Here is an 8,316-nt window from a genome sequence, read left to right on the forward strand (position 1 = left end):
CGCAAAAGTTGACCGAACTTGATTATTTAGAGGAAGTAAAAGTCGTAACAAGGTTTCCGTAGGTGAACCTGCGGAAGGATCATTATTGTATAATATCCTTATCGGTTAATAAACATTTGTTATAATACAAATAAATACAATTTACCAAAATAAAAATATTACAAAATGATTCCACGGAATCAAAAGTTAAAGTCAAAATAAAATGAAGATGGCTTTTATTTTATATGTGGGGCTTGGCAACCTCATAAAAAGACTTTACATTATTAATGTTGTTGTGCGTATTTGTGGCAGTACCTACTACAACAATGGCGTTTCCTATAAAAACAAATTCTCGAAAATGGAAATCGAAGAAACTGAACAAAATTTGAAAGTAGAAGTCGAATTAAAATTAAAATAATTTTGAATGTGGTATTCAAAATAAGTGTGTGTGTATATGGACCATAATATACACGCGTTGCGAATATGTATTGTTCATCTATGTTATGAGCATACGTTGGCTAATGCAACAACCTAAAATATACAATGTTGTACCTGTCATCCATCAGGTTAATGTTTTATATAAATTTTGCAGTATGTGTCACCCAAAATAGCAAACCATAACCAGATTTTTATGATACATAATGCTTATATGAAACTAAGACATATCGCAACATTTATTTTTAGGTATAAAAATAAATTTATTGAAGGAATTGATATATGCCAGTAAAATGGTGTATTTTTAATTTCTTTCAATAAAAACAATATTGATATTATATAAAAATGAATTATAAAACTCTAAGCGGTGGATCACTCGGCTCATGGGTCGATGAAGAACGCAGCAAACTGTGCGTCATCGTGTGAACTGCAGGACACATGAACATCGACATTTTGAACGCATATCGCAGTCCATGCTGTTATGTACTTTAATTAATTTTATAGTGCTGCTTGGACTACATATGGTTGAGGGTTGTAAGACTATGCTAATTAAGTTGTTTATAAATTTTTTATAAGCATATGGTATATTATTGGATTAAATAATGATTTTATTCATAATATTAAAAAAGAAATGAAAACATTATCTCACATTTGAATGTGAAAAACGAAGAGAAATATTTTCTTTTCAATCAAATAATACTGAGAAATGTCTAGCATAAAAAATTGAAATATTTTTTCATCTAGAATTGTCTCTTATTAATGATTCGGAAAAAGAAAAATCTTGGTTTTGTTATTATTCTTTCGTTGGTTCGTTAAATGGATAAAAAATAACTTTGCTTACAAGAACTATTGGAACTATTTATAACGAATTTAATTGATTGTTTTATCATTTATATATAAAGAATTTATGGCAAAAAATAGTTATATATACAACCTCAACTCATATGGGACTACCCCTGAATTTAAGCATATTAATTAGGGGAGGAAAAGAAACTAACAAGGATTTCTTAGTAGCGGCGAGCGAAAAGAAAACAGTTCAGCACTAAGTCACTTTGTCTATATGGCAAATGTGAGATGCAGTGTATGGAGCGTCAATATTCTAGTATGAGAAATTAATGATTTAAGTCCTTCTTAAATGAGGCCATTTACCCATAGAGGGTGCCAGGCCCGTATAACGTTAATGATTACTAGATGATGTTTCCAAAGAGTCGTGTTGCTTGATAGTGCAGCACTAAGTGGGTGGTAAACTCCATCTAAAACTAAATATAACCATGAGACCGATAGTAAACAAGTACCGTGAGGGAAAGTTGAAAAGAACTCTGAATAGAGAGTTAAACAGTACGTGAAACTGCTTAGAGGTTAAGCCCGATGAACCTGAATATCCGTTATGGAAAATTCATCATTAAAATTGTAATATTTAAATAATATTATTAAGAATAATGTGCATTTTTCCATATAAGGACATTGTAATCTATTAGCATATCCCAAATTTATCATAAAATATAACTTATAGTTTATTCCAATTAAATTGCTTGCATTTTAACACAGAATAAATGTTATTAATTTGATAAAGTGCTGATAGATTATATTATTACAGAGCGTTAATTTTTCGGAATTATATAATGGCATAATTATCATTGATTTTTGTGTTTATTATATGCTCTTGTATGATTAACAATGCGAAAGATTCAGGATACCTTCGGGACCCGTCTTGAAACACGGACCAAGGAGTCTAACATATGTGCAAGTTATTGGGATGTAAACCTAATAGCGTAATTAACTTGACTAATAATGGGATTAGTTTTTAGCTATTTATAGCTAATTAACACAATCCCGGGGCGTTCTATATAGTTATGTATAATGTATATTTATATTATTTATGCCTCTAACTGGAACGTACCTTGAGCATATATGCTGTGACCCGAAAGATGGTGAACTATACTTGATCAGGTTGAAGTCAGGGGAAACCCTGATGGAAGACCGAAACAGTTCTGACGTGCAAATCGATTGTCAGAATGAGTATAGGGGCGAAAGACCAATCGAACCATCTAGTAGCTGGTTCCTTCCGAAGTTTCCCTCAGGATAGCTGGTGCATTTTAATATTATATAAAATAATCTTATCTGGTAAAGCGAATGATTAGAGGCCTTAGGGTCGAAACGATCTTAACCTATTCTCAAACTTTAAATGGGTAAGAACCTTAACTTTCTTGATATGAAGTTCAAGGTTATGATATAATGTGCCCAGTGGGCCACTTTTGGTAAGCAGAACTGGCGCTGTGGGATGAACCAAACGTAATGTTACGGTGCCCAAATTAACAACTCATGCAGATACCATGAAAGGCGTTGGTTGCTTAAAACAGCAGGACGGTGATCATGGAAGTCGAAATCCGCTAAGGAGTGTGTAACAACTCACCTGCCGAAGCAACTAGCCCTTAAAATGGATGGCGCTTAAGTTGTATACCTATACATTACCGCTAAAGTAGATGATTTATATTACTTGTGATATAAATTTTGAAACTTTAGTGAGTAGGAAGGTACAATGGTATGCGTAGAAGTGTTTGGCGTAAGCCTGCATGGAGCTGCCATTGGTACAGATCTTGGTGGTAGTAGCAAATAATCGAATGAGACCTTGGAGGACTGAAGTGGAGAAGGGTTTCGTGTGAACAGTGGTTGATCACGAGTTAGTCGGTCCTAAGTTCAAGGCGAAAGCCGAAAATTTTCAAGTAAAACAAAAATGCCTAACTATATAAACAAAGCGAATATAATACACTTGAATAATTTTGAACGAAAGGGAATACGGTTCCAATTCCGTAACCTGTTGAGTATCCGTTTGTTATTAAATATGGGCCTCGTGCTCATCCTGGCAACAGGAACGACCATAAAGAAGCCGTCGAGAGATATCGGAAGAGTTTTCTTTTCTGTTTTATAGCCGTACTACCATGGAAGTCTTTCGCAGAGAGATATGGTAGATGGGCTAGAAGAGCATGACATATACTGTTGTGTCGATATTTTCTCCTCGGACCTTGAAAATTTATGGTGGGGACACGCAAACTTCTCAACAGGCCGTACCAATATCCGCAGCTGGTCTCCAAGGTGAAGAGTCTCTAGTCGATAGAATAATGTAGGTAAGGGAAGTCGGCAAATTAGATCCGTAACTTCGGGATAAGGATTGGCTCTGAAGATTGAGATAGTCGGGCTTGATTGGGAAACAATAACATGGTTTATGTGCTCGTTCTGGGTAAATAGAGTTTCTAGCATTTATGTTAGTTACTTGTTCCCCGGATAGTTTAGTTACGTAGCCAATTGTGGAACTTTCTTGCTAAAATTTTTAAGAATACTATTTGGGTTAAACCAATTAGTTCTTATCAATTATAACGATTATCAATTAACAATCAATTCAGAACTGGCACGGACTTGGGGAATCCGACTGTCTAATTAAAACAAAGCATTGTGATGGCCCTAGCGGGTGTTGACACAATGTGATTTCTGCCCAGTGCTCTGAATGTCAAAGTGAAGAAATTCAAGTAAGCGCGGGTCAACGGCGGGAGTAACTATGACTCTCTTAATGGTATGAATGCCATTCCAAATGGAGAGCCCAAGAGCTACAAACGATCATTGACAGGGCAGAGCTCGAGGGAAAGGAAACCACTCTCCAATGCTTATCGCTATATCTCCTAGGAATTTTTCCGGCACAGGGTGTACGACACACGCTGACGAGACCTCCTCGGAGACCTCGAAATAGGAGAGAAAGCAGAAGGCAACAGTATGCTGTCACCCAGCGCAACTGGGATAAGCATAAAGGAAGATGCATTAAGTCCTTGCTAAATGGAACTGATGAGTCGGTAATGCCAAGCCAAGAAGTAATGGTTCCCTACTGGAGAGAAGTAATGACTCAGCCTAGCCCAAGCTCTTGCAGTGGAGAAGTGATACAAATGGATCACTCGCTTGAGAGGGTTTGGTCTGCTATTACGGAGCATGACCTTAGGGCATCAAGAATCTCATTATCTTCATCTCCGGGGCCTGACGGGATAACTCCAAAAACAGCCAGGGAGGTGCCGTCAGGTATTATGCTACGAATAATGAACCTAATTCTATGGTGCGGCAATCTACCACACTCTATCCGACTGGCCAGAACTGTCTTCATCCCGAAGACGGTGACGGCGAAGCGACCGCAAGACTTTCGTCCAATATCGGTGCCTTCAGTCCTGGTAAGACAGCTAAATGCAATATTGGCAACCCGGTTGAACTCATCAATCAATTGGGACCCGCGCCAGCGGGGCTTCTTACCTACCGACGGATGTGCCGATAATGCGACGATAGTTGACTTAGTCTTGAGGCATAGCCATAAGCACTTTAGATCTTGCTACATCGCAAATTTAGATGTAAGCAAGGCATTCGATTCTCTATCGCATGCATCTATATATGACACCTTACGTGCTTATGGTGCGCCAAAGGGCTTCGTTGACTACGTACAGAATACGTACGAGGGTGGCGGTACCAGTCTCAATGGGGACGGTTGGAGTTCAGAGGAATTCGTCCCTGCTAGAGGAGTGAAGCAGGGTGACCCTTTGTCTCCTATTCTATTTAACTTGGTAATGGACAGGTTACTTAGAAACCTACCCAGCGAAATTGGTGCTAGAGTCGGAAATGCCATTACTAACGCGGCCGCGTTTGCAGATGATTTGGTACTATTTGCTGAAACTCGAATGGGACTTCAAGTATTGTTGGACAGAACGTTGGATTTTCTATCTCTCGTCGGCCTCAAACTTAATGCCGACAAATGTTTTACCGTTGGCATTAAGGGCCAGCCGAAACAGAAGTGTACCGTGCTAGAGGCACAGAGCTTTTACGTAGGCTCAAGAGAGATTCCATCATTGAAGCGAACGGACGAGTGGAAGTACTTAGGCATCAACTTCACTGCAACTGGGAGGGTTCGATGCAATCCGGCCGAGGACATTGGTCCAAAGCTACAAAGATTGACAAAGGCCCCCCTCAAACCACAACAGAGGATGTTCGCCCTAAGGACTGTCCTTATCCCACAGCTCTATCACAAGTTAGCCCTTGGGAGTGTGGCGATAGGCGTCCTACGAAAAACTGACAAACTAATACGATACTATGTGCGAAGATGGCTAAATCTTCCGCTGGATGTGCCGATAGCATTCATTCACGCACCCCCAAAAAGTGGAGGTCTCGGAATTCCATCACTTAGATGGGTAGCTCCAATGTTAAGGCTAAGACGTTTGAGTAATATTAAATGGCCTCACCTCACGCAAAACGAGGTAGCCAGCTCTTTCCTCGAAGCCGAAAAACAACGGGCCCGAGATAGATTATTTGCAGAACAACATGAATTGTTATCGCGTCCGGCAATAGAAAAATATTGGGCGAACAAATTGTACCTCTCAGTTGATGGCAGCGGACTCCGTGAAGCGGGCCATTGGGGACCGCAACACGGGTGGGTTAATCAACCCACGCGTTTACTAACAGGAAAGGAATATATAGACGGTATTCGTCTGCGGATAAATGCCCTACCCACGAAGTCTCGTACTACAAGGGGAAGGCACGAATTGGAACGACAGTGTCGTGCAGGATGTGACGCTCCCGAAACAACAAACCATATAATGCAAAAATGTTACCGATCGCATGGGAGGCGCGTAGCTAGACACAACTGCGTAGTAAATCGAATCAAGCGGGGACTTGAGGAGAGAGGCTGCGCGGTCATTGTTGAACCAAGTCTGCAGTGCGAATCCGGCCTTAATAAACCGGACCTGGTGGCACTACGACAAAATCACATTGATGTGATCGACATACAAATTGTGACAGACGGACACTCTATGGATGATGCGCACCAGCGCAAAATCAATAGATACGACAGACCGGACATACGAACTGAATTGCGTCGCAGATTCGAAGCCGCAGGTGACATTGAATTCCATTCTGCCACCCTGAACTGGAGGGGGATCTGGAGTGGTCAATCCGTTAAAAGATTGATAGCGAAGGGTCTCCTCAGCAAATATGATAGTCATATCATTAGCGTCCAGGTTATGAGAGGCAGTCTCGGTTGTTTTAAACAGTTCATGTACCTGAGCGGGTTTTCCCGAGATTGGACTTAGCTAAAACGTTTGGTTCAAAACATTTGCTTGCTGTCTTGGCATAACATCAATAAAGGCATAAACATCGCAAATAATGGTAATATATATATGGCTATGAGGATGGTTTTAGTACGTAGGCGTTGCGGAACTTCGGTTCAGCAATGAATCGTGCATGCTAGGAAACTGAAGTGTTGACAGACCTAGTATCTTTCGATAGATTTCCATACCTCCGCGATCAAAAAAAAAAAAAAAAAAAAAAAAAAAAATAGCCAAATGCCTCGTCATCTAATTAGTGACGCGCATGAATGGATTAACGAGATTCCTACTGTCCCTATCTACTATCTAGCGAAACCACAGCCAAGGGAACGGGCTTGGAATAATTAGCGGGGAAAGAAGACCCTTTTGAGCTTGACTCTAATCTGGCAGTGTAAGGAGACATAAGAGGTGTAGAATAAGTGGGAGATATTAGACCTCGGTTTGGTATCGTCAATGAAATACCACTACTCTTATTGTTTCCTTACTTACTTGATTAAATGGAACGTGTATCATTTCCTAGCCATTATACGGATATATTTATTATATCTTTATGGTATTGGGTTTTGATGCAAGCTTCTTGATCAAAGTATCACGAGTTTGTTATATAATCGCAAACAAATTCATTAATAAAACGATGCATTTATGTATTTTGATTTGAAAATTTGGTATAACTCCAATTACTCAGGTATGATCCAATTCAAGGACATTGCCAGGTAGGGAGTTTGACTGGGGCGGTACATCTCTCAAATATAACGGAGGTGTCCCAAGGCCAGCTTCAGTGCGGACAGAAACCACACATAGAGCAAAAGGGCAAATGCTGACTTGATCTCGGTGTTCAGTACACACAGGGACAGCAAAAGCTCGGCCTATCGATCCTTTTGGTTTAAAGAGTTTTAACAAGAGGTGTCAGAAAAGTTACCATAGGGATAACTGGCTTGTGGCGGCAAGCGTTCATAGCGACGTCGCTTTTTGATCCTTCGATGTCGGCTCTTCCTATCATTGTGAAGCCAAAATTCACCAAGCGTTGGATTGTTCACCCATGCAAGGGAACGTGAGCTGGGTTTAGACCGTCGTGAGACAGGTTAGTTTTACCCTACTAATGACAAAAACGTTGTTGCGACAGCATTCCTGCGTAGTACGAGAGGACCGCAGGTACGGACCAATGGCACAATACTTGTTTCGAGCGAACAGTGGTATGACGCTACGTCCGTTGGATTATGCCTGAACGCCTCTAAGGTCGTATCCGTGCTGGACTGCAATGATAAATAAGGGGCAATTTGCATTGTATGGCTTCTAAACCATTTAAAGTTTATAATTTATTTTATAAACGACAATGGATGTGATGCCAATGTAATTTGTAACATAGTAAATTAGGAGGATCTTCGATCACCTGATGCCGCGCTAGTTACATATAAAAGCATTATTTAATACAATGACAAAGCCTAGAATCAATTGTAAACGACTTTTGTAACAGGCAAGGTGTTGTAAGTGGTTGAGCAGCTGCCATACTGCGATCCACTGAAGCTTATCCTTTGCTTGATGATTCGATAAATAAATGATTTTTCCTGTAGCCAAACAAACACCTCGTCATCAATTTAGTGACGCATATGATATTGTCCCTATCATATAATTTTTGATATAAAGACTTTAAAGAATTTATCAGTTGCCAAATACCTCGTCATCAATTTATGATATTGTCCCTATCATATAATTAATATAAAGACTTTAATGAATTGTGTCAAGTTGCCAAACCTCGTCATCAATTTAGTGACGCATA

At 39.8% G+C, this 8,316-nt stretch overlaps 1 non-coding gene and 1 pseudogene across 1 annotated transcript; both read left to right on the forward strand.

Annotated features, from left to right (window-relative positions):
- Window positions 1–770: 770 nt before the first annotated feature.
- LOC117149597 lies at window positions 771–949 on the forward strand. The gene has a single exon (XR_004460399.1). It is a non-coding gene; the product is annotated as a 5.8S ribosomal RNA (ribosomal RNA).
- Window positions 950–1,344: 395 nt separating this feature from the next.
- On the forward strand, window positions 1,345–8,087 carry LOC117149599 (annotated as a pseudogene).
- The last annotated feature ends 229 nt before the right edge of the window (window positions 8,088–8,316 follow it).

The sequence above is a fragment of the Drosophila mauritiana genome, unplaced genomic scaffold, assembly GCF_004382145.1.
Source record: "Drosophila mauritiana strain mau12 unplaced genomic scaffold, ASM438214v1 U_256, whole genome shotgun sequence".
NCBI classification, from domain to species: Eukaryota; Metazoa; Arthropoda; class Insecta; order Diptera; family Drosophilidae; genus Drosophila; species Drosophila mauritiana.